This window comes from Cnephaeus nilssonii, assembly GCF_951640355.1.
Source record: "Cnephaeus nilssonii genome assembly, chromosome: 10".
NCBI lineage: Eukaryota > Metazoa > Chordata > Mammalia > Chiroptera > Vespertilionidae > Cnephaeus > Cnephaeus nilssonii.
Window position 1 is genome coordinate 73,472,510 of NC_137081.1, and position 26,757 is coordinate 73,499,266.

The window sequence follows — 26,757 nt, forward strand, 5'->3', positions numbered from 1 at the left end:
CTCACTCAATAAAAGAGCCTATAAAACTTTTCCCCAGCTTGCAAAATCTTAAATCCTTTTCCATGTTTAGCAATAGTTAGGCAGAAATGCACCATTTGTCAGAAAGCCAATGAACTACACAGTGACAAGGAAACCAGAATTATCCAATCGGTTTTGTAAAAATAAACGTGTCTCTATTACTTTCCCTTGGTGAGCACATGTGATGGGTATGAGTGGAGAAAGGAATTATATTTATTTTTAAAAACTAGCCTATCCACAATGCAATAGCCTTTACACTCACCAGGATAGCTAAATTAATGAGACAATATTAAGCAAATGTTGCAGAGTAGATGGAACAAATAGAACTCTGATTCCCTACTAATGAGACTACATAAATTGGTACAACCACTTTGGAAAGTACTGGATAATATATACTAAATCTAAACATAAACACATGCTACAGCCCAACAATTCCACTACAAGTTACATGTCCTAAAGAAATATATACATGTGCACCAAAAAATATGTACAAGAATATTCAATAGGGGCACTATTTATTGCGGCTCAAAACTGGAAACCTAGATGTTCATCAGCAGTAGAATGGATAAAATATAGTATATACAGTCATACAATGGAATAGAATGCTACAGAACAACGAGAATGAATAAGCTACTACTACACACTACATGCATGGATAACATCAAAATAAATGTTTATGGTAAGAAACCAGATAAAAGGGTGTACATGGTGTATGGGACTGTATGCATGTTTCTGAATGTACGTTATACTTCAATAAAAGTTTACTTAAAATTAAAAAGCAAACAAATATTTAATAAATAAATAGGCAATCTTTATGCCAAGATAGATAGATATCTATATATCTATATATCTATATATATGTATGTATATGTATGTGTGTGTGTGTATGTATGTGTGTGTGTATACATATATATATATATATATATAAAAGCCTAAGCGACCATCGCAACCGATCGGACGACCAAACAGGCTGCATGGGGCGACTAGGCCGGCAGCAGGGTTAGTGAGAGGCGACCAAACGACCGAGCAGCAGGCTGCATGGGCAACCAGGCCTGCAGGGGGGGCAGTTGGGGGCGACCAGGCCGGCGGAGGGGGGGGGGCAGCTGGGGGCGACTAGGCTGGCAGGTGGGGGGCAGTTGGGGGCGGCTAGGCCGGTGGGGGGGCAGTTGGGGCGGCTAGGCCGGTGGGGGGGGGCAGTTGGGGCAACTAGGCCAGCGGGGGGGGGGGGGGGAGTTGGGACAACTAGGCCAGCAGTGGGGTCACTTGGGGGTGACCAGGCCAGCAGGGGGGACAGTTGGGGTGATCAGGCTGGCAGGCAGGTGAGCAGTTAGGAGCCAGTGGTCCTGGATTATGAGAGGATGTCTGACTGCCGGTTTAGGCCCGATTCCAGGGATCGGGCCTAAACTAGCAGTCGGACATCCCCCAAGAGGTCCTGGATTGGAGAGGGCGCAGGCTGGGCTGAGGGAACCCCCCCCCCCCCGCCCCATGCACTAATTTTGTGCACCGGGCCTCTAGTCTATATATAAAAGCCTAAGTGACCGAACGACCGGTAGACCAGTTGCTATGATGCGCACTGACTACCAGGGGACAGACGCTCAACGCACAGGATCGGGCTCCCTCCTGCCTGGATCGGCCCCCCTCCTGTCTGGATCGGGCTCCCTCCTGTCTGGATTGGGCCTGCGGGGATCGGGCCGAAACCAGCTATCTGACAGCCCCCAAGAGGGCGCAGGCCGAGAGAACCCACCAGTGCACGAATCCATGCACCAGGCCTCTAATTCATAATAAAAATCCTGCTCCCAATGCTGTTCTCATCATCTTAAATTTGGGAAAGGACACTTTTTTTAATCTCCCCTCATGCTAATTTAAAACATTTTTATATTAACCTTTTGCACTCGGATGTCGAGTGTGACTCGACACGGTTAGCATTAGAATAAAAGAATCAAGAAAAAAGCGAGCGAGTGCAAAGGGTTAAAACAAAGAATGCTACATTAAGGTAACAGAATGTAAGAGTCAAATCCTCTTTAGAAGAAAACACTAATTTGAAAAAATTTTAACACCTAAGTACTCTCTCTCCACCACTACCTTGATCACATTTGATCTTCATTTTCTTTCCATCTGTCAAGGTTATTCTTTTCTGCCATTTACCAGGTGTACCAGTTAATAATGAGGATTTTGTAATCAAAGAAAACACGATAATTTCAAGAGAAACATCAAAAGTGCTTTATTCAAAATTATGTTCATCGCTAGCTACACATTTCCCCCATCTTTCAGGTAATTTGTGGATACTGTCCCAATAGAACTTTTCTGGTTCTGAGGCAACCCATTCAGAGACCCAATTTTCCAGTTCTTCGTACGTTTTGAAGTGCTGCTCAGAAAGTACATGCGCCATCGATTGGAACAAGTGGTAATCTGAAGGAGCAAGGTCTGGTGAATACAGCGGATAGGTTAATACTTCCCAGGCAAAATCTTTTAACATGTCTTTAACTGGTTTTGAAGTGTGTGATGGTGTGTCATAATGAAGCAAAATTACTTTGCCGTGTCTTCTGGCACATTCTGGTCATTTCATGACCAAAGCGTGGTTCCAATGGATTATTTGTTGTCGGTAGTGATCAGTATTAACAGTTTCACCTGGTTTTAGAAGGTCATAATGCACCACACCTTCCTGATCCCACCAAACGCAGAGCATTGTCTTCTTTCCGAAGCAGCTTGGCCTTGCAGTCGATGTTGATGGTTGACCTGGATCAACCCATGATTTTGTGCGTTTGGGATTCTCAAAATAAATCCACTTTTCACAATTCGATGCAAAAAAGGCTTTTTTTCGTGCCATTGAAGCAACATTTTACTGATGATTTTTCAGTTTTTCATTTGTCTTTCGTTCAGTTGATGTGGCACCCATTTTCCTTCCTTTAAAATCTTTCCCATTGCTTGTAAAGGATCAGAAATTGTTTGCTGAGCAACGCTTAATCTTTCTGCAAGTTGTTTTTGAGTTTGACACGCATCTTCATCCAATAATGCAGGGGTCCTCAAACTGCGGCCCACCGAGGACATTTATCCGGCCCGCTGGGTGTTTTTGCCGCCACTGCCTGTCCTGCTTCACAGCCGACTCGTCCTGGGCCCACAGTGCGCATGTGTGGAATGTGCGCCGCACTCTCCGACTCCCCTCCTTCTCTCTGAGGGACAGTGAACTGGCCCCCTGTTTAAAAAGTTTGAGGATCCCTGCAATAATGCTTGTAATTGTTGGTCTTTAAACTTTTTCGGTTGACCTGGACATTCTTTGTCTTTCACATCAAAATCATCACTTTTAAAGCGTTTAAACCAATGTTCACAAGTATCTTGAGATGGAGCATGTTCATCATAAGCTTTCTGAAGTATATGATAACTTTCAGCAGCACTTTTCTTCAAAATAAAGTAATGAATTAAAACTTCCCGCAAATGCTCTTTTTTTGGCACGAAATTCAACATTTTTAAGCGTAAAAGTATCTATGATGTTAATACCTTCAGAAAATTTGACATGTGAAGTTTTGAAGCTTGCTGTCAATACAACAAAATAGCCTACATATCAAATGGCATATATATCAACATATGTGTAACTCCATCTATTGAAAAAAATCCTCATTATGAACCAGTACACCTGATATTTAGTAGTTACATTTGAAAAGTAATGGCCTACCCTAACAGGGTAGTTATGAGGATTAAAAAAAAAAAAAAAAAGTGTAGTGTAGGAAGCGGTTATAGGGTTAAGCCTTGGACTGACCTGCTGGCAAAGTCGCAAACAAGTCCCAGCTTGGAGGGCTCAGTCCTCTAAGCATAATTAAGCTTGATCTTGTAACTGCTCCCTATATCTTTCCTGGGTAGCTAGTGGGCTGTGGGAGGGGCAGCAAGTGCTGCCAAAACAAGTGAAACTTACAACAACATTGTAGATTACTTTGTCCCTGGTTATAAATAAAGCACCAGCTTTGCAGTCTGGATCTGTTCTGTGGCCTCAGCAAGGCACAGAAAGATCCACCCAGCTCCATGAATCTATTTCTGAGTCTTGTTTTCTTTATTTCTAATATTTCTCAATCCCTGGCCGCCTCCATTTAGAACTGGTTCGTTCATCTCTCTTTCCGCGCGGGATGCGAAAAGGGGAGATCCCCGCCATGTTTGGCCCCCGCAGCATCAGGCCCCCGTAGTGTAGCCCAGTTGGTTAGAGCATCGTCCCTATATGCCAAGGCTGTGTATTCAATATCCGTCAGGGCACATACAGGAATCAACCAGTGAATACATAAATAAGTGGAATGACTCTCTCTCTCTCTCCCCCCCCACCTCTAAAATCAATCAATAAAAAAAATTTTTTAAAGAATATGTATATAAAGATTTCAACACTGAGCCTAAGCACTCAATGATCAGACGGATTAATAAACCCCAAATAGTAAGTCTTCCAATTCTATTTCTAATTCATCATTGTAGACACAAAACCTGGCATTTAATAGTTAGGTCAATAACTATTTGTGGAGTAAATGAACGATGTGAGCTTAAAACAGGAAAAAAAACAAGGCAAACGTGGGAATGAGGAAAAAAAGCAAGTTCAAAAGGTCACAACCTATTTTTGTTATCAGGGTATATAACAAGATTTTTAAATCTTAAGACAAAGCCTCAAAATTATATACAATTAAACCATTAAAATAAACAAAAACTGCCTCAGTATTACTTTTCTTCCATATACTTCACAATAGAAAAGTGGGATGTTTTAACTAAAATTAAAACATGTTTCTTTAATATTGAAACTCTTTAAAATATTTCTGAATGAATTCTTTATGAAGTTGACAGGAATCATAAGTATATTACAGTTATTTTTAAGACATTCATCACAGCACATCAATATTCTGACTAAATATGTCATAACAGAGATGAAAGAAAAGCAGATTTCAGCTGAACCTTCATAAGTATTTTTTATGAAAATAGAAATGCAATTTAGATATCAAAATTGTCAAGACTGCAATCTTACAGTAGTTTTCAAAGACAAATCAATGAAATACTTTAATATTCATTTTGTGCACAAAATATCAATGAATGATTTGATAAGGCCCTTTTCCCCTCCACTTTAAGCACATCATTTGCTGATATATCTTAGATCAGACATAGCATTACTATTTTTCATTAACCAACATTTAGACAAAGCATTAAACTACGTGGAAAACACTACTCTAACTGTAAATATAACTCATTCAGTTCTTAGAACAGCTTTAGATAGACACTGCTGTCATTTCCATTTTACAAATGAGTACACTGAGGTAGAAATGCTAAGTAACTTGCCTAAAATCACAAAACTAAAGCTTTAAATAGTAGATGGATACATACTCTTAGCCTCTATGTTATGCTGTCTGGAGAGCTCTGAAATAAAGCAGAACAAAATTTATTCTGACTTGATGTTGGGTGGTTAGCTATTTTGATGACCTTGGGTGATAACCATAAAACGATGCAGCACTAATGCCACATTTCTTTAATTCTAAGAATCCCGTTTTATGTTCCATATTTTAACATTTCTGAAATTGATGGCATTTTACAATTGTAATTGATAGTGCCCTCTCTCTTTGGGGTACATAAAATAATGGAGCATATGGTAATTAATGACAAGTACCATTGAAAATTTATATTACCTACACCTCATGGGTTAGTAATAAGAAGTAAATGAAATAAAATAAAACTAAGGTACTTGATACTGTCTGGTATAAGTGCCTTAAAAAGGGTAGTTCATCCCTTTAAACCAAAATGACCTATGAGGAAATTCTATTAAAGCTATTTTACACGAGAGTAAGTTGTCAGTTACTCAGGTCCATGTTTAAATAATCCTGGTTATATTCTGATAGGAAAAAATACTGGTTTCATTACACAATTTGATGAAGAAAAAAAAATTTTTATAAAGGATTTTGGGGGGGGGGGGGGAGCGAGGCAGATAGACAAAAGGACAATGGAAATAAAATACCTGAGGAAATAAAATAATCAACAGTGAAGCATAAATCAAGATATCCCAAAATATCACTTGGTTCAAGCCAGTTCTCAAATGCCATTGATAAAATATTTACATGAAAGAATGTTTTCATGTTTTCAAAAATACACTTGGAATACCATCAGAAATGACCAAATCTGTTTAGTGAGCGCCTATATGCCACTTGAGCTTCTCTAGCAAAACTAGACATAATGGAACTGCCATGTCGAATAACTGGTTAATAAAGGTTCAAACCGATCCAAAGAGTTGCCAACAAAAAAATAATTAACTAAATAAAATCCAATTTAGCCCGGCCAGTGTTGCTCAATGGTTGAGTGTTGATCTATGAACCAGAGGTCATAGTTCGATTCCCAGTCAGGGTTATGGGCTCGATCCCCTCAGCCAATCAATGATTCTCTCTCATCATTGATATTTCTCTCTCTCTCCCTCTTCCTTCCTCTCTGAAATCAATAAAAATATATTTTAAAAAATAAAATTCAATTTAAGTATTTGATAGCTTCTTGTATTGATATTTGTCTTGATAATTTCAGGATGAATTTATATTAAATTTTGTGTTTGATTTTGTTTTTGTATTATAGGATGAAAACTATTTACTTTTAGGGGAGTTTCCCACTGCAAAACACCAAAAATGGTATCCAAATCACAATGGGGGGAAAAAAATGCCTTGAGACAACTGCACTCTTTACCTTAAAAATCAATTATCTGATTGGCAGAGACAATACAGGGAAGGAGGAATACAAGTATATTTTGCACAAGAAAAAACTTAAATTTGTCTCAGAAACCATACACAGACCTAGCTGGTTTGGCTTAGGGATAGAGTGTCAGCCTGCGGAATAAAGGGTCCCACGTTCGATTCTGGTCAAGGGCACATGCCCAGGTTGCGCACTGGTCCCCAGTAGGGGGCGCGCAGGAGGCAGCCAACAATGATTCTCTCTCATCATTGATATTTCTATTTCTCTCCCCTCTCCCTTCTCTGAAATCAATAAAAATATATTTTAAAAAAAGAAACCATATCCAAACAGAAAACAATTTTTTCCTAGTTAAGAAATCTCAAATAATATTTAAAAAGCATCATACTAATTTTCAGTTTTACTACAACCTTTGAAATCTTGCATTACTAATACATGAGTGAAACCCTTCTTTTTTCATTTTGAATTGTTATTTCCAATTATATTTACTCCTATATCTAATAAAGGATGAAAGCAAATATGAAAACTCCAAAGGAGTCTGTGCATGTCTGTGTGGAGTATCTTCTAAGCACATTCATATTGCACAAATGAATTACAGTATTCCCACCATACTTTTGCTTCAGGTATATAAACAACCTATCCCAACCATAGTTTGAAGGTAATGGAATTTTATATTTGTAGATAAAATTTTAAATCTATCTTTACCTATGTAAAGTTCTGTTCAGAATATATGCTAATAATTATTATGGAAAAGGAAGCCTGTTTTTAAAATCCATAATCCTATATAATAAGAGCCTAATATGCAAATTATCCCCTCTACTGGGAGTTCGCCCACTCGCTATGATGTGTGCTGATCACCAAGAGGTGGTGCAGAACATGGTGGGCGTCAGCAACACAGCACTGGCAGCGGGCGGCAATGGAGGCACTGCCGGCCCCGATGGGCCCTGACAAGAGCAGGACCACAGTGGGATGGTAGAGCAGGTGAGTGGGCGGTGCCAGGCTAAGGCGGGTGCAAGTTGGGCCCAATAGCCCTGCAGACGGCAACCAGAGGTGGCGGTGGGGGGCGGGGCTGCCGCCCAGCTCCCAGGCACTGAGGGAGCAGAGCGGGGCCCAATCGCCCTGCCTATCTCCCCACAGATGGTGACCAGCGTCCATTACAGAGAAAGGGCAAATAGCAGAATTAAAATACTAGAGGCCCAATGCATGAAAATTCGTGCAAGAGTAGGCCTTCCTTCTCCTGGCTGCTGGCACCGGCTTCCCTCCAGCACTGGGGACCCTGGCTTCCCTCCTCCAGCTGCCGGCAGGCACCGGGGACCCGGGCTGGCTTCCCTCCGGCCCCAGCTTCGTCAGGAAGGACATCTGGAATGACGTCTGGAAGACCTCCAGTCTAATTAGCATATTACCCTTTTATTATTATAGATTTCTTCTAATTATTTTCCTTTCAATGTACACAAATCCGTGCACTGGGCCACTAGTAATATATAAAAAGCATAGAGTTCTTACAGAAGAACTTAGTTATATTTAAAAAACTAAAAACCAGGGAGAAAGCAAGAGTAAAAAAAAATATTAAAGCCAGTAAGAACTAATAAAAATAAATTTTGAAAGTTATAATTTTCTTAGTATAAAATTTAAGGAAGACTGCCTTAGTAGATGTTTCTAAAATAACACAAGAAAGGTATATCCGAAGTTTTGTTATAACCTACCCCCTTTTATTTTAAAGCAGATGTCTCCTAGAACCTTTATTTACTGTGTTTTCAAAATCCATTTTACTATCATTTTCCCTTCTAACACACTATTTTTATGAGACTTTGATCTTGCCAATTAATGTTTTGCCAATTATAGTTTTCTTCAGAAAGTAATCCCTACAGATGAATTGTTTTCCACTATGGTGGAAGATAATTCTAAGGATGTTGAGATGTTGCGACAACTAACTAAAATAGCATTTAAGGTATCAAGGGACTATTATTATACTACTGAGCCTCAAAGCACCATCACTGACCATATATCTGAAGTTTAGCAGTCAACTCTTACCAAGGCTCTCATTTAACTCTCTAAATTGGAGAAAAAATTATATGCATAAGATTTCTCCCATTTAAAAAAAAATATCACTGAAGCATAACTGAAATACTATTTAAGTAATACTATTGGTTACTCAATAATTTTATAAGTATAGGTGTAATATATAAAATATAAAGCTAACCAGCCAAAATAAAATACCACCTTAGACAACAAATACCACAACAAAGGTAATCTTTAATTTTTGAAGATATTCAAAAGATATCTCCATGTTGGGTGACTATGAGTGGTGATAATATTAATTAAAATAGAAATGAGGTACAAGTTCAAGAGAAAAACTTTTGAATGGCATGGCCAACCTCACTCATATACCATCCATATGCTATAGCCACATTTCCTTGCATTTGCATGCTTTCAAAATACCTAGAACATAATTTTTTTAAACTCTTCTACCACTACACTGCTGTCTCCATCTCTCCATTAGTCCTTTGGAAACACTCTGTGGAAATGTCACTTTCTTTAGAAAACCTTCCCTAATGCACCTTTTCTCTGTACTTCCAAGGCAACCTGAGTAAACTGCTATGACAGCTTTGATCACACTATAATAACAATATTTAATTGTTCATTGCTCCTAGTCTCCGAGCTCTAATGATATTCCTAAAAGTCTAGTATTCAATGCCTGATAAATAGTACTTAAAATACATATTCTGTTTGAATATGTCTTGAATGAGTTGAGATGCATATAAGTATATCCAGATGTTGATAAATAAAAATTAGTCTGAGCTCAGGAAGGTACCGATGATGCTATAGATTTCAGTTAGTTCTAAATTTAGGACTGTTGCTTTGGCAGATTAAAACAAAATTCATCATCAAATAGTTTATAGATGGACTACTAAGAAATACATAATTTTGTTTATGTTGCTAAATACAATGTGTATGTTTTAGTTCCCAACTTAATTGATTTCTCAGCTTCATTCAACATGGTTGATTAGCCACTCCCTCCTTTTTCAAACAGTCTATTGCCTTGGCCTTAGTGATGCCAAGGAAAATTTCCCCCAACCTCTGCTACACTTTCTCAGTCTCCTTTGCTCCATTTCTTTTTCCCCATGTTTAAATATTAAAGATTCATAGGGGACTATTTCCCTGTATCTTCTCTCTGTGTACTTTCCTCTTAGGCAATCTTACCCCCCACCTCCCACACTATAACATCAATTATAAGCTATACTGACTATTCCCAACTGTATTATGATCAATACCCACCCCTTCCCAGAAACTAACAAACAAAAAACTGGTATTTTCCCAATATTCCCTATGTTAGACAGAAGAACCGCTTACCCAGAAATCAGCCTTCTCCTCTCCCTAGACCCCAAATCTAAACCATCATCAAATCCTATCAATATTACTTGGCAAATATTTGCCAAATCTAGCTACTTTATCTCTATCACCGCTATACTGGACCAAGATTCCATCATCTCTTGCCCAAACTGCTATAAAGCCAAACTCAATTCTACTCAAAGTGGTCTATGGACCAACACTGTTTCACGAACTATTATTACAAGGTAAAAACTAAGAGGGAGCATTTAGAAATTTTTATAGTAATTTGACACTGCCACAACATTCATTTTATTGTTACTAAAGTACCAGTACGTATTAGAAACCAAAACAAAACAAAACAGGTCCTTAACCAGATAATTTTGAGTAGCACTGGCCCAATTGGTCTTGGTTTTTACAGTTGCCTCTCCAATCTGTCCTACACAGAGGAGCCAAGTGTTTTTAAAATGAAAATCTAAGTAACTTACTCAGCTGTTTAACATTCTCCAGTGCTTCCCATTTCTCTTAAGTACAAAATGCTTAGCAATAACTGACCAGTGTGACCTGTTCCAGTCTCATTTCACATCACCCAGCCTCACGTGCTAAGGTCCAGCCCCAACAGGACTCTTCAGTTCTAGAGAGCTGAAATCACCAGCAATACTTGGGTAAGTCCAGTTGATTCTTCAGGTTTCAGTCTAAAAGTCCTTTCTTCAGAGAAGCTTTCCTTGATACATTAGCAGGCTTTCACTGTTTATAACAATTTTCCTTTGTGGCAGTTATCTTAACTGTAATTGTAATTTTTGTAATTATTTGTTTAGTTTCTTTATTCCCCAACAGACTTTTGCCTCCATGAATACAGGTACACTCCATTTGCATGTGTCACCAGAGCCTGGCACAAAATCAGTTGTTCAATAAACTCTTGCTAAGTGAATAAATCCCAAGTCAGGAAACAAAACAGTGAGCAGGACCACCAAAGGTAAAATGCTTTCAATATCTAGTCATATATAAGACTTAGGTGCTTTACAAACGTTAAATCTTTTTTAGTTTCCTAAACAATCTAAAAATACAGAGAAACCTATAAAAAAAATGCAAAATAATAAAAAAGAAAAAAGATTTTTCAGAAATATGAACCCTGTCTAAAGTAACCAACATGGAATTGGAAGGTCTGAGAGGTGATAGGCTCTACAGCCATGTTTCCTGGCTCTGCTGCTGACTTAGCTGTATGATTTTGTGGAAATTAAGTAATCTCTCTGTTTCTCAATTCCTCATGTGTGAGACAGAGATATAATAAAGCCTTCTTCAAAGGATTGTTATGATGTTTAAACAAGTTAATATATATAAATATTTGAAACAGGGCTTGGCATAGTGTTTTATCAATGTTAGAGATTATCATTATCTTTAATATAACCGGTATTCCCTGTATTATTATTCTCTGACGAAGCTTTTGTCAACCAAGGTTCTGTAAGAATTAAACCCTACAGAAAATGAATTAAGTAACTATTTCCTCAGTTCTTTCGCTCAAGTATGGTATACAGCTAGTACCATTTTAGGTGCATAGGAAAGGAGTTACTGCATTATATAGTTTGGATGCCTTAAAGCATTAGGGCTTGATATTCACTGAAACCCTGGTTGGGAAGGGCTGCTCTTGTGTATCCCCAATGTCTGGCATGAAGAAGGTGCTCATTAAATATTTTTGGCAAGACTAAATATTTACAAAACCAAAAGAATAGTGCTTAGCACAGAGTAGATGCAAATGCCTTCAAAGTTCCCATAAACTTTAAATGTCTGATTCCAGAAGAGTCATTTTTTCTTGAATGAGACCTGCTGGTATTATTCAAAGCCAAAAATACAAAATACAGAAAGTAGAAAAGCCAAGAAAAAAACCAATGTTGGCAGGAACCACGTGGAAATAGTAAGAGGTAAAAGGTGGGTAGAATTTGGATATGCAGGGAAAGGGCAAAGGTTATTCTAGGCCAGGAAATAGCTTAAGCAAAGGCAGTGTCACCTAAAGTTTGGAGTACATTCCACTTGACACAAAAGTGATATTAAGCTACACATGGGCAAACATCTTTTTGCTGGCAGTTGCATATGCACATAATTTTATGTGTAATTAGAACAGCAATTTGAGATTTCAAAATTTTACTATTTATAACACTAAACAGGACCTATTTGATATTTTTTAAGTGAGTTGTTTCAAAAAATGTATTAAGAAAATAATACACAGGAGGTAAGCAAATAGCACAAAAATTGTCAGGGTTTTAAAGAGTAAAATTTGGGAAACATCAAGGAATGGTCATGTGAATGAGCATAACATGTTAAAAGAGAAAAGCCACCAGTCTTCTGAATGAAGCCAAAGCTCTATGAGTAGCAAGTCAACATAAAGGACAGATGGATGTGAAGAATCCCACCAATTTTGAGTATTTAATTTGTAGTACTAAAATTCTTATCTATAAAATCCTCATTTTCCACTACGATATCTCTGCCAAATAGTTCAACTTCATTTACTCTCAAAGGTAAAATTTTACAATTTCTAAGCAGGTATCTGAAATTGGGACTGACCTGCCGGTAGCCTGGTAACTTACCTGAAACTAGGGAGCGAAAACTCATATTATTTTTCACACCAGAAGGATTTATTTTATACAGGAACAAAATATGAATCCTAGCTATACCATAAAGGGTATTAAACGAAAAAGAGCAAAAAGCCAGCTTTTCGATTCCTACCTTCCTCTCTCAAAGTTAAGTTACCAATAGTAAAACCAAGTCAAGAGACAATAATCAAGAACATTGTTGGAGGCCTACCGTGCGCCAAGCACGGTTGCACTTTGCCTGCATTAAGTCATGCGTTAACCACCACCTTCTTACGAAGCAGATCACTCTCCCCCTTTTACAGCTGCGAGAACACTGAGGCACAGAGAGAGGAAATGCCTTGTCCGAGGCCGGCGCTGGTAGATGACGGCGAGGCAGAGGTTTAGATTCTGGCAGTTTAGCGAGAGCCTGAGGTCTTAACCACCGGGCACCACTTCTCTCAGGAACAACAGGGGAATCTGAAATACTCCACCTTTCCCATTATGGCAGGAGAGATGTAATTTTTTTTTCAAGGCATGAACCTTTTACTACTTAAGTTTCCAGTCTAAGACACAGTGGATTCAACTGTACGTTAAAACGGGCAGGATGAGTATTACAATGGAGCCATCGAGGCCCGGGGTTACTCCGATGGAGACAAAGCATCAGAGGACCCCAAAGTGCGGCAGAAGGACACTGTTCACCGAGAAAGAAGCCCAAGAGTTGTGGCGAACAAACGTGAATCTTATTTCTATGGGATCTGCTGCTTTGAGGGAGGAAATCCTACCATCCCCTTCCCTTGAGGGGGAATTGGGAGGAAGGATAGCAGAAGGGAATGGAATGAGGAAAAGTCAAGGCTTGGCCCCGAGCCGCAGAGTTAGCCTGCGCCTCGGTGAACGGAGAACCGGAGGGCAGGGCTGTGTGCTGGGCGGTGAGGAGGCGGAGGGCACGACCGCTGGCGGGGGGGGGGGGGGGGGGGTGCTGGCTGGGCAGGGGGCATTCACCCTAAGATGGGTGACAGGGTGACAATTTCGGGTGTCTATCGTGGAGATGAGGAAGCACAGAGGTGGACGCTGGCGGGGTGGGAAGAGACAGGTAGAAACGGACGGGCGCGGAGGCACACGGGTTCGGAGGAGGATGGAGACGGGGGACGGAAAGGGGCCAGGCCAGCGGAGGAAAGTCTGGGGGCTCCCGGTAGGCGGGGGCGGAGAGGGGGGGGGAGAGTCCCAGGGGAAGTGGAGACTCGCCCCGGGGAGGGCGGTCTGGGGGGCGGAGGGTGGGGCCGAGGGGCGGGGGAGGAAGACAAGCCCGAGGAAGGGGGAGGCAGGCCGCAGAAGCGGGGGGGGAGGCAGGCCGCAGAAGCGGGGTCCCCGACCAATGGGAAGGGGCGCGGTGAGGGGCGGAGGAGGAGGCCGGCTCCAGCGCCGGCGAGTCCGCGGGCGAGCGGCCAGGGCCGCGGCGGGGACCCCGGCGGGGGAGGGGCACCTACCCGGGCGTGCGGGGCGGCGGCGGGCAGTCCCGGCGGCGGCTCCTCTCCGCTGAGGCGGCGGCGGCGGCTGCGGCGGCCGTGGAGGCAAAGGTGATGGCGGCGAGTCCCTGTGGCGGCCGCCTCCGCCGAACCGCATCCCTCCTCCCGGCCCGCCCTCCTTCCCTATCTCCCGGTCCTAAACTTCTTCCTTGGGATAAACAAACCCGCCGCCAGGGGCGGCCGCCTCCGCCGCTCCCGCCCCCGCCGCCCCCCCACCCCCCGCCCCGGGCCCGTCCGGGCTCTGGCTTCCGAGTTGCGATTCCCGTCCCAGCCCAGCCCGCGAGGGCGCGTGCGCGCGGCGGCGGCGTCGACGGTGGGGCTCGCGAGGCTCTTCCTCCCTCCTCCCCGCGCCGGGACTTCCGGTCCAGCCCGGATCTACCGCCGGGTTTTGGAAGTAGCCGCCGCCCCCCCCGCCACTTCCGGGCCAGCCCGGATCTCCCGCCGGGTTTTGAAAGTAGCCGCGGCCGCGGGCGGGCACCGGGTTCCCGGCGGGCGGGCCGCCTGGAAGAGGAGGCGGACGGACCTGGCCCTGCGGCACCCCGCTTCGGCCCAGCCTAAACCTTTCCTTCCTTAAAACCTCCTGACTGCTCTGGCTGACCCACGTAGGGTACGAAAGGCAAAAACAGTTTCTGCGCACCATTTCCTTGGGGCTGCCCGGAGAGAAAGCCCCAGTTGCGAGCTCAGAACTATAGAAACTGCTGAAACAAAAACAGGGGTGTGCGGTCTCCAAGGAGAGAAATCAGCGCCTCGGCGGAATGAGTTTTGTTTGGAGATGAGCTCCGATGGCAGGAGGGGAGGGCTCCGCCGAGGGGCAGCGCAGGAGCGGGCGGCCTCCCAAGATGGGACATCGGTGAAGAAAACTTGACCAACCTCATCTCTTCAGACTTTTGCTTCAAGTTTTCTTTACCAACCTGGAGTTTAAAGAAATGGGTGATAAAGGACAACTTTATTCAGCAAACAATGGGCAAAGGATTCTTGATCCAATTGCCTAGAAGATTCTCATTAAAGAGGTCTGAGGGACTTGCCAGAGCAGGCATGATTATCATTTAAGGACCCCCAAGTCATTCCACCGCAACTGGGCATCACTCAACTGATTGCTTATGTGGGTTTCCAAGAAGAGAATGGGGGGAAAGGGGGGGGGGGGGAAGCACGTACTATTTGACTACGTATTGAGCACTGTAAGCAGACTTGTATGATCTTTTTTAATCCCCTCAACTTTACAACTTCCTGGTAGAAATCATTCTCATCTAACAGTTCAAGCAACTGAGAAGCAGAAAGAATAACTCATCCTGTTGTGGAATCATAAAAAGTTAAGGAAATTCCAGGACAAATGGAATAGGGAAACTAAGACAGACAGTTAAACAGCAGTTTGCAGCCACCTACTAAATCCTGTCTTCCCTAAACCAAGGACATTTAAGAGTAAATGGTTTGCATTTCTCCTCCCCAACCAAGGGTAAATAGCCTAAATCACCCTACTCAGGGAGACAGATAACAGAAATCTAATTAGGTGCCATTTGCCAACCAAGGACAGACAAGTTAAGAGAATAAGTCTCATTTTGGTAAATCAGCATAAAGCTGATGAATGTTCTATTGATTCTCTCCTAAAGGCCCAGCCTTTAAAACTCCTGAAAATGAAGATCCCAGCACATCTCAGCAGGCAAGTGCCATTCCCATCCCCCACTCCTTCCCCCACCTCTAAGGCACCCTAGGAGACTTACAACCCTGGGAGCAAAGAGCAGCGACAACTAGTAGTAGACTAACCCTCTGAACCTGTCTCCAAGGCCCCCTTTTCTCCAACTTCCCAGGGAGCCAAAGCAGCTCAGCCTAGGCTCTTGCTACTTCTATGCCCTTGCTTGTTTCATGGTCCTCAGTATATTTTTGCTGTGGTCAATAAATTATTGCTTTCTTTTCTACACTTTGTCTCTTGATTGAAATCTTTTCCTCAAGAAGACAAGAACCGAGGTCTCCTCATTTCGTCAGTAACAATCCCAAGTTTACTGAAATTTGAAGATCTCCATCGCTCAAATTAATACTACATTGGCAATCTTATACATTTAATATACAAAACGTGTGTTTAAAAATAGCAGAAAAATGCCCTGCCAGTGTTGTTCAATGGTTGAGGGTCCACCTGTGAACCGGGAGGTTACAGTTCAATTCCTGGTCAGGGCACATGCCCGCATCGTGGGCTCGATCCCCAGTGGGGGGCAGTTCAGGAAGCAGCCAATCAATTATTCTCTCTCTTCATTGATGTTTCTATCTCTCCCTCCCTCTCTGAAATCAATAAAAATATATTTTTAAAAAATAAATAAAAATAGCAGGTAAAGATACGATCAGCCATAGAGGTCAAAGTTGTCTTAGGCCAAGAGTTTAAAAACAGAAATGGAAGTGAGCACTGGCATGCTGGTGACTTGATGGGGAGAGAAAAATATTAGTGTAAAAATTCACATTCTCCAAACATGAAGAAAGAACAATTAAAGTTATTTGCTATGCTCATGTGGGCCTTTGTTAACATCATGATATGTGACAGAAACAGTGAAAATTAGTACATGTAATTTTTGCCTAGGCCTTTTAATTATTTCAACCCCTTAACATTATACCCTGCCCTCTCTCCCACTGGTCAACCATTAGGCACTAGTAAATGTAAAACGCTCAAGGAATCAAACTATCATAAACCTTTAAGTAGATTTCCAATTGGGAGTTAAGAAATGAGTGGTACTGATGACCCTTGACACTTGACTAAGTTCTAGTCAGGGAGAGGTTCAATAAACTAGACTATTATAATAGGCTTTAGTTTATGGCTGCTATAAAAATAAGAGTTTTATCACTGGTGTACAGCATAGTGTACTTCCACTTGTCCTTATCAGGCTTACATCGCTTAAGGCATTAGCCATTACAATCACCCAACTAACTCCTTAGACATCAAGAAACTATAATACTCATTTTGCTGCTCCTTTGTCAAATTTCTATAGGAAATCATTCAGACTCCTCAATGTATGTGGCTGACTAGGGAGTTTTACTTATTGTAATTAATGGGTTGGCAGTTAGTAAAGATCAGAAGAGCCATTCTCTGAGCTTAACGAGCACTGATGAGGACCACACTTTGGATCTTCTTGACTCAACCCTATGAGGCTCTGTCTGAAGAGCCAACAGACCATCCCATTTTGATATTTAGGGACTGCAGCATCTTATTCTTCTTTTCCAAAACATCACGGGCTGACTCTCATCCATACTTCAGACCACTGCAGAGCTTTCCTCTGCTCTGATGGCCTGCATGCCACAAAACCCTCTGTATTCCTTGACCCAGAACTCTCCACTGATTTTTTTTTTAGAGAGTTGAATGGAGGGATGTGGAGAGAGGGAGAGAGAGCAGCATTGATATGAGACACACACATTGATTGGTTGGCTCCTGCATGCACCCAACGGGGACCAGGGATCAAACCTGCAACCCAGGTATGTGCCCTTGACTGGGGACCAGAAATCAAACCTTTGGAGCAAGGGCTGACACTCTAATCACTGTGCTACACCAGCCAGGGCCCAATTTTCCTTCATTTTGGTAAGTTGTGTTTTTCCAATGAATTTATTTCACTTACATTTTATTCATTCAAAATGTCTTATCTCTTTAATAATTATAATCATAGTGACTCTTCTTCATTCCTAACATTGGTTTTGCCATTTTCCCCCCTTGATCATTCTCATCAAGACTCTAGCAATTTTTTAATACATATTTTTATTGATTTCAGCAAGGAAGGGAGAGGGAGAGAGAGAGAGAAATATCAATGATGAGAGAGAATCCTTGATTGGCTGCCTCCTGCATGCCCCCTACTGGGGATGGAGCCCACAACCTGGGCATGTGCCCTTGACCAGAATCGAACCCAGGACTCTTCAGTCCGCAGGCCGATGCTCTATCCACTGATATAGCTAGGGTGCAAATTTTTTTTCTTTTAAAATAACTGCTTTAATACATTTTTTGCATGTTATATTTCCATTAATTCCTGCTATTATTTTCTTCTTATTATTTGAATTTAATTTGAGGTTATTATTGTGGTTTCTTAAGAATGTTATATAGCTAATTCATTTTTAGCCTTTCTATTTTCTTGTTTTAAATATACTTTTATTGATTTCAGAGAGGAAGGTGTAGGGAGAGAGATAGAAACATCAATGATAAGAGAGAATCATTGATTGGCTGCCTCCTGCATGCCCCACAATAGGGATCAAGCTTGCAAACCAGGCATGTGCCCTGACCAGGAATCAAACCGTGACCTCCTGGTTCATAGGTCAACATTCAATCATGGAGCCATGGCAGCTGGGCTAGCCTTTCTACTTTCTAAGATATGCATTTAAGGTTATAAACTTCCCTTTTTTAAGTATGGCTTTAAGCACACCACAAATATTAATATTTTCATTCAGTTCAAAATAATTTCTACTTTCCATTGGGTTATTGGGATGTACATTTCTTAACTTCCGAATTTTGTAATTTTTGTTGTTGTTATTAATCCTCATCTGACGATATTTTTCCGTTGATTTTTAGAGAGAGTGGAAGGGAGAGAGAGACAGACAGAAACATTGATGTGAGAGAGAAACATCGATTGGTTGCCTCTGCACATGCCCCGACCAGAGCCGGGGATCTAACCTACAACCCAGCTACATGCCCTTGACCTGAATCAAACCTGGAACCCTTCAGCCCACAGGCCAACACTCTTTCCACTGATCCAAACAGGGTAGGGCAAAATTTTGTAATTTTTGTTACCAATTTCTAGTCAGAGATATACTTGAGGGACCAATCACATCTTTTAATCCAGGTTCTGGGTCCTCAAACATCAGACAAGCCTAGTCATGTGTATTAGTTTCCTGGGGCTGCTGTGACAAATTACCCAAAATTGGATGGCTTATCAGAACAGGCCAGAAGTTCAAAATTGAGGTGTCAGCCGGGTGGCACTTCTGGAGGCTCTATGGAAGAATCTCTTGTCTCTTCTAGTTCCAGGTGGCTGTCAGCATCCTTTCACCCGTGACTACATCTCTCTGTTGTCTTCACATGACCTTCTCCTCTATGTCTATTATTTTCCTTTGTCTCTTATAAGAACACTGGTGATGGATTTAGGGCCCACTCACATAATCCAAAGGAATCTCCTCATCTCAGAATGCTTAATGACATCTGCGAAGACCCTTTCCTAAAACAGAGTAACATTTACAAGTTCCAGGGAGTAGGGCTTTGTATTTTGGGGTAGCCATTATTCAACTTACTACACTTATGTTTAATATTTTCCAAATAATGGAATGAACTAGTGGGAAAATAAATAATAAAACATCACAGGTTGGCTGGGTACACACAATGGACGTGGCAAACAATCTGCAAATACACTATTATCTTTTGTTTAGAGGATAAAAACAGAAGTGATATGCTTGTTAGTAAATATGATATACTTCATGAATCCTAAGTGATGACTCTGTGAGCTTCCCTGGACATTTTGTTCATCCCATACTCTATTTAGTGTGGTTCACCAAGCTCTTCCTCCCCTAATGAGCTGGCTTCCCATATTTTTCTAGCCTTTTATCTTAAATTTTCTTCAAGGGAACCAAACTCAGGCCTTACTTCCATACACTAACACTTGTGATCAGGTATTTAAAATAACATTTAGCTTTTGGAATTTATGTGAAAAGAAAGGAATTACTAATTATTTTTCACTGTTTTAATTACTAGGCCTTTTATCTGGAAAAGAACACTAAAACCCTTTTTTAATAACTTGTAAGTTATCTTACACATAATTTCATTTTCTCTTCCCATGTCTCCATTTCTTTATATCTAGCTTTCCACCTTGCTTGTGAATTCCAATTTTGTAGTTCTTTTGCATTAGATGATACTGTTTAAGAATCCAAAAACGTCAGAACATCCCTACAACCCTTGTGTAGTAATGCCTATAACAAACAAAGGGCCAGTAAGTTTGATAGACTTATCATTCAGAAATCATTCCTGCCTCGCTGATGTGGCTCTGCGGTTGAATGTCAATCTATGAACCAGAAGGTCACAGTTCAATTCCCAGTCAGGGTACATGCCCGGGTTGCAGGCTCGATCCCCAACAAGGGGTATGCAGGAGGCAACCAATCAATGATTCTCTCTTATCATTGATGTTTCTATCTTTCTCTTCCTCTCTGAAATCAATATATAGGTCCTTCATTGATACTCTTATTTTCATGTCTGCAGCCACATTATGTCAAATATTTCAGGATGCTCCCTTGTTTCAAATTAAATAAACATTCATATATTTAATGCTTTGATCCTTAGGATAATCTATAGCGTCAACTATGGGAGAGGTGATTTTTGCTGTTTTTCTTCTATCACCATGTAAAGAGTAAGGGTTGAGTTGTAGGTCACTAGTTGGTGTACTGATAAAATTTTATAGCCTTTCAATCAAATATTAATTTTAATCAGGTTTGAAACATTTGAGGCCCTTAATACTTTGGAGTAAACCCTAGATTTTGGATCAATAATGTCCAATGTACGGGAAATAGCAATACCTCTACCTAGGCAATATAACATCTTGGGAAAATCTTGGTCACCCCACCTGTAGGTCCTTTACTTATACTACTAGAGGCCCAGTGCATGGATTCATGCACTGGTGGAGGGTGTGGCCTGCAGGGATCGGCCTGCTGTGGGAACGCCACTCATTCTGGTCAGCCGAGCGGCACTCCCACTGTGGGAACTCATTGACCACCAGGGGGCAGCTCCTGCATTGAGCATCTACCCCCTGGTGGTCAGTGCACATCATAGCAACTGGTTGACTTGTTGTTCTGGTCATTCTGCCGTTCGGTCGCTGGGCTTTTATATGTATAGATAATAGGAGAAAACCACAAAAATGATCTCTTCTACAAGACTATCCAAAGCTCCTGCAGCATCTCTCCAGCCGTGCCCTGAGAACTCTCATTCAAGGTCACTTACAGTTGCTGGAAATCTTTTACTGTGCCAGGATCCAGGCGGCCACTGTTGCCATGATCTAGTAGTCTCTGATGACCTCTACTTTAGCTTGGCCAGCTAGCTCTCTCCACTGGTGCCCTGGCCCTGCCCCTTCAGTGTTCTCAGGTAACCCGAGCCATTTCTGCTGATTCTGGACCCTGGAAAGAGTCCCAGGGAAAGTCTAGAGCTCTCCACTGTGTTCTTCAGCCAGAGGTCACCAGCCTCTGCAGCAGCCCCACAGGGTTCTGGAGGTGCAGCTGCTCAGTCTCCTCCTCTTTTATCTCTGCTCAGTCATCACAATGTCTCTGGGTCAGGGGTTTTGATCCCCTCCCAGAGAGACACACCCTCTGCCTAGCAGGGCAATTTCTGGCCAGAGGATTTAATTCAAAGATCTGACCTTACAAGCCCACAGGATGGTTACCTGTCTCTTTATCCTTCTTCTCCCTAAAAATTGGTGTCACTCCATTCCACTCCCCTCTGACCCTGACTCAAGAAATGGCAACTCCACCCTGGCTGGTTTGGCTCAGTGGTTTAGAGCGTTGGCCCTTGGACCTAAGGGTCTCGGGTTCGATTTCCGGTCAAGGGCACATGTTGCAGGTTCCATCCCTGGCCCCAGTCCAGGTACGTGTGGGAGGCAACCAGTTAATGTGGCTCTCTCACATCAATTTTTTTCTCTCTCTATCCTTGGATGAGGACTAAAATAAATAAAATGAGTTCATGTTTAAAAAAAAGAAAAAAAAAAGAAAAGAAAAAAAAAAAAAGAAATGGCAACTCGGTGGCTGTTTTCTCTGGTCACATATGCCTGCAGCATAACAGATGACCTGTTTCACTCAGACTAAGACACCTCTCCTCCCCACGGGGAGGCATATAGACTGGGCCCTTGCTCTCAGACCAGCAATCTGGGTAAACTCCTATGGTGTTCCTGGGATGGCCCTGCAGCCAATCAGATACTGAGTGAACCTGGGAGTCTTGGAACCTCTGTGCCTTAGGGGACCTTATCTCCCTGACTTCCCACTCTGCTGCCTCAGAAGAACTGAGTTCTCCCGCTCAGCCCTCCCTCCCTTTCTGCCACTTCCTGGCTTTGGAAACTAAGCCCTGCTGTCTCGCTGTTGCCAGTTCCGCACTCATACCCCAACACAACGCTGAGGGGCCACCTGTCTCCAGATGGTTCTCTCTGCTACTCAGAGCCCTTTGCTGCCAGCGCGCCTGCTGGATTGGAAACCCTGGTATGGCCATTTCCAAAATTAGAAACGGGACTGTGCCATCTCTAGGGACACTGCCTCTGCACCTCCTAGCACCTGGTAAAGCCCAACCTCTGGCACCCATCCCCCAAGCCTCCTTCTCCCTCCCTCACATTGCTGTCCTTGGCGATTTGGGTTTTGGCTTCCCCTCCTGACCTGCCCATCCTTGCCAAAGTTTTAGCACACTCTTGACCTTCTCTGTCTGAACTATTCCAGGCTGGAGAAGGGCCAACTCAAGGCCATATAAACCCTGGATATGGGGCCTCATCTCACATACTAACAAACATTGGAAAATGTAACCATATTCCACATGAAAAATACAATGCTTTGTTATGTAAAATGAAAGGTTTATATAATCTTTTCTCTTGAAATATTTATTAGTTTCATTTTACAGTTTTCTTTGTATTTGAGAGCCAAGATGTTTTCTTTTCAAGCAATTTGATAAAACCTGGGAAAGCTTACGGGCCTTGGCGCTGTGCCTATAGTGAAAACCTGTGCCTTATAAAGATTAAAGGGTTATTGCCTTCAAGCCTCTTTTTGCCAGGAGACTGCAGCTTTGGACTAAGGTATTTGTTTGCTTGACCCTGTAGGTATCATGATGTGCTCCACACACTGGGCTCTGGTAAGTCTGCAGCTGCAGAAAGCTCTCCACCCATCCCCCACACCACCTCCCACTCAGGTCCAATACTGTATTTTGGATGCTTCATTCTTACCTTATCTGCTGGGACTGACCCACAAAGCTCACTTGTGTCTGAAGCAGGATAGCTGCCAGAAGTCACACTTTACATTTTCCTACTTAAGTGCCTGCTCACATTTCTCTGTGCTTTGGGTGTCTCCTTCTGTAAAGGAGGCCCTTTAAGCCTCAGTTACATATAGCATCACTGATACACTGCTCTGGAGGTTCTCCTGATCACTTATTATGCAAATTGGATATACACAAGGAAACAAAAATGTCCCAGAAATTACCCCAGATTATTTCTCTTCTAAATATTAACCATTACTTAGCTGAAAGAACCATTGGAAGTTTGGCTTTTACTTTCCAGGATTACCAGTTTTTACACTAGTGGTTCTACAATTTCAAAATACTTTTTAAAAATGAATTATGCATATTCAGAGCACAGAGTGAGCCAGTTAAGAGGGAGAGTCTATAGCAATATGTTATTGTCTCTTTGTCTCCCTTTTCATTTTTTTTTCCCCAGAAAGAAAATTAGGCAAGCTTTTTAAAAATTGTGTTCTGCTACAGTCTACAGTTTTTTTAACCTCCTGGTTCATGACCTCCTGAGCCTCGCCAGCCAGGCTACAGTCTACAGTTTTGAGAGAAAAGGTAATGAATGTTTGTGAAGTTTTTAAAATTATTTTTAAAATTATTTTTATGTTGTCAAGAGCTCAGCAAGAATTTGCTTCTATTTTGAATGTGGAGCCTATTGTGTGCAAAGCATGTGACAAACTTCAACTTCCTTTCTGAATATCTATTAGAGCTGTTTTCTCTCTTTTCTATCTTATTTCTCTCAGTTGTAATCACTTAATCATAAAAGGTCTGGATATTTTTTAAAATATATTTTTATTGATTTCAGAGAGGAAGGGAGAGGGAGAGAGGGTGAGCAACATCAATAATGAGAGAGAATCATTGATTGACTGCCTCCTGCACACCCGACACTGGAGATTGAGCCCACAACCCAGGCATGTGCCCTGACCAGGTCGAACTGTGACCTCCTGGTTCATAGGTAGACTCTCAACCACTGAGCCATGCTGGCCAGGCAAAGGTCTGGATACTTACACAATGTATCATTGTGCTTCGTTTGTTAAATTTCTTCTCTCTTCTGAGTTTTATTTTTATTTATTTAATTAATTAATTAATTATTGAGTTTAGAGAGAGTAATGGAGGGAGAAAGAGAAACATTGATTTGTTGTTCCACTTATTTATGCATTCATTGGTTGATTCTTGTATATGCCCTGATAGGATCAAACCCGCAACCTTGGGGTATAAGGACAATGCTCTAACCAACTGAGCTACTGGATCAAGGCTATTTTACTTATTTGTTTGGTCCAGGATAGACTTAAGACATGTTTTCTTTGATTTAAATCCTGGAATATTCACTTGATGCTTTGAGCTAATTCACAATGTCCTTCCATTATTAGCATAATGCCCCAGGGCCATGGTCAGCAAACTGCGGCTCATGAGCCACATGCGGCTCTTTGGCCCCTTGAGTGTGGCTCTTCCACAAAATACCACGGCCTGGGCTTTGAAGAAGTGGCGTTAGAAGAAGTTTAAGTTTAAAAAATTTGGCTCTCAAAAGAAATTTCAATCGTTGTACTGTTGATATTTGGCTTTGTTGACTAATGAGTTTGCCGACCACTGCCCCAGGGCATGTGATGGTTCTGAGCCTGTTTGCCTTCAGATCCATCCCCTGCCTTCTCCTCTGCTTCACATCTCAGCCAGCTCCTACAGGCTATTTTCTGGACTCCAGCTGGGCCAGGCTAGTAGAAAGCACTGTCTGGAACCTGGAAGGTGAAGGGAGGGAAAAGCCAGTGTATTTATTTCTTCTGCTCTCTTTCTGCTTTAGGCACCATCTACAGTAGCAGCTGTGTCTGCTCTCAGGCCCCATCTCCTGCAGGGAATCAGCCCTAAACCCTGGCAGTATCACCTCCTCCCTTCAGCCTCGTTAAAAGTGTAATGGCTTCCTGTCGTTGCTGAAACCTAGATTCTTCTCAGTGTTCCCATCCCCTGTGCAATAGATTCCTTCTCTCAAATTCTCTGTTGCAAGGAATGAGTGTGGTTTCTGTTTTTCTGGTTGGACTCAGTACATTTGTCCATTTTATATTTTCATAAGGGTCTTTTCCTGTTTAAAGGGGAAGGAATGATTTTCACAGGGAAGTAGTCACTTTAAACTTAGGAATCTATGTTCCTCCATATGACTTAACTGTCATTATTCTTTCTGCTCCTTACCTCCCATACTTGCTTCCTACTCCCATAATATCCAACCCATGACCTGCCCTCTCCCACTCTTCATCCTTAGAGCAAATGGCATCTGTCTTCTCTAGTCATATCCCACAGATGCACAATAATTTACTTAAAAAAATTCAAATCCATTTTTATATAATGTTCTTAATAAGAATATCACAACTGTAGGATAGCAACAAAGTCACTAGATTTCCCATCCAGAATTTGAACCTGTGTGACCTTGCTTGAATCACTGAGCCTCTTCCTGCACACCAGTGCCTTTGATAGTAAACCAGGAAAAAAATGACTTCATCAGAGCTATGAGTAACAAATGGGAATAGAGCACATGAAAGGATTTTGTAAATGATAAAACAGTAAGAATGTAAGAGGTTATTATTTAAAAATAGTAACTAAGACTAGTTACTTTTTTTGAAACATGTAATTTTAAAATTTAGCAACAAAGGTATTTCCCATTGGGAATTTACATGGAATAAGGAGGAATCTTCAAGGAGTACCCCTACAATGAGGGATAGTGGTATTATGGTGGGAGATATGAGATTCAAAGCTGAACTTTTGGGTAAAAAAGGCAAAATTTAAAAAAATATCTAGAAGCCATAAAGAACAGTAAGGAAGACACTTAAGTCCCCACCAGGCCCAGTGTTATGAGGCACCTGAGAGAAGAAATGGACTCCACTTGTGAGGAATACAGGGGAAGCTGTTTTCCAGGGAAGAGATAGGGCCATGTAGAAATGCATAGACTAAGTTTTTGGTTGTCACAATGACTAGGAACTGGAGAGCTATAGAGAATTAGTGTTCAGGTAAGAGGGATGTGATAAAAGTCCCAAAAGGGAGGGACAAATGGAAATAGAATACACACTAGGAAGCTAAAGGTGGAAAGCACATTGAGAGAAGAGACTGAGGATTATCTTAGTTGGGTTCCTAGAGAAAGCAGCATTGATTGGTAGTAGTTTATACTGAGGTGCTGGGGAAACTAGTGAAGGAAGAGGAAAATGATCTTTGGAAAAGGAGTCAACCAAGGGTGGGTAACTGGAGCAAAACCTTGTGGGAATAAAAAATGGGGAAACCTAAGAAAAGAACAAAACACACTCTTCACAATCTCAAGGGTGAAAGAGCTAAGGTAAATACACAACATCTGAGAGTTATTTATTTTATTTATTTTTATTTATTTATTTTTTAAAATATATTTTATTGATTTTTACAGAGAGGAAGAGAGATAGAGAGTTAGAAACATCGATGAGAGAGAAACATTGATCAGCTGCCTCCTGCACACCCCCTACTGGGGATGTGCCCGCAACCAAGGTACATGCCCTTGACCGGAATCGAACCTGGGACCCTTGAGTCTGAAGGCCGACGCTCTATCCACTGAGCCAAACCGGTTTCGGCAATCTGAGAGTTATTGATGGAGGACTATGTATCTGAGGGATATGGGCAAGGTACTGACAGGATGTAGAATAAAGGTTTATCTGTAGGACAGAATTGCAGGGTCTAAGGA

General features: G+C 41.9%; 1 protein-coding gene across 2 annotated transcripts in view; it reads right to left on the reverse strand.

Moving 5' to 3' along the window:
* SPOPL (speckle type BTB/POZ protein like) overlaps positions 1–14,219 on the reverse strand; it is a 59,713-nt gene extending 45,494 nt beyond the window's left edge. For both annotated transcript variants that reach the window (XM_079782593.1, XM_079782592.1), the window contains exon 1: positions 14,075–14,219. The gene's annotated coding sequence lies outside the window, so the exon portion shown is untranslated. The remainder of the gene's footprint in view (positions 1–14,074) is intronic.
* Positions 14,220–26,757: the final 12,538 nt, after the last annotated feature.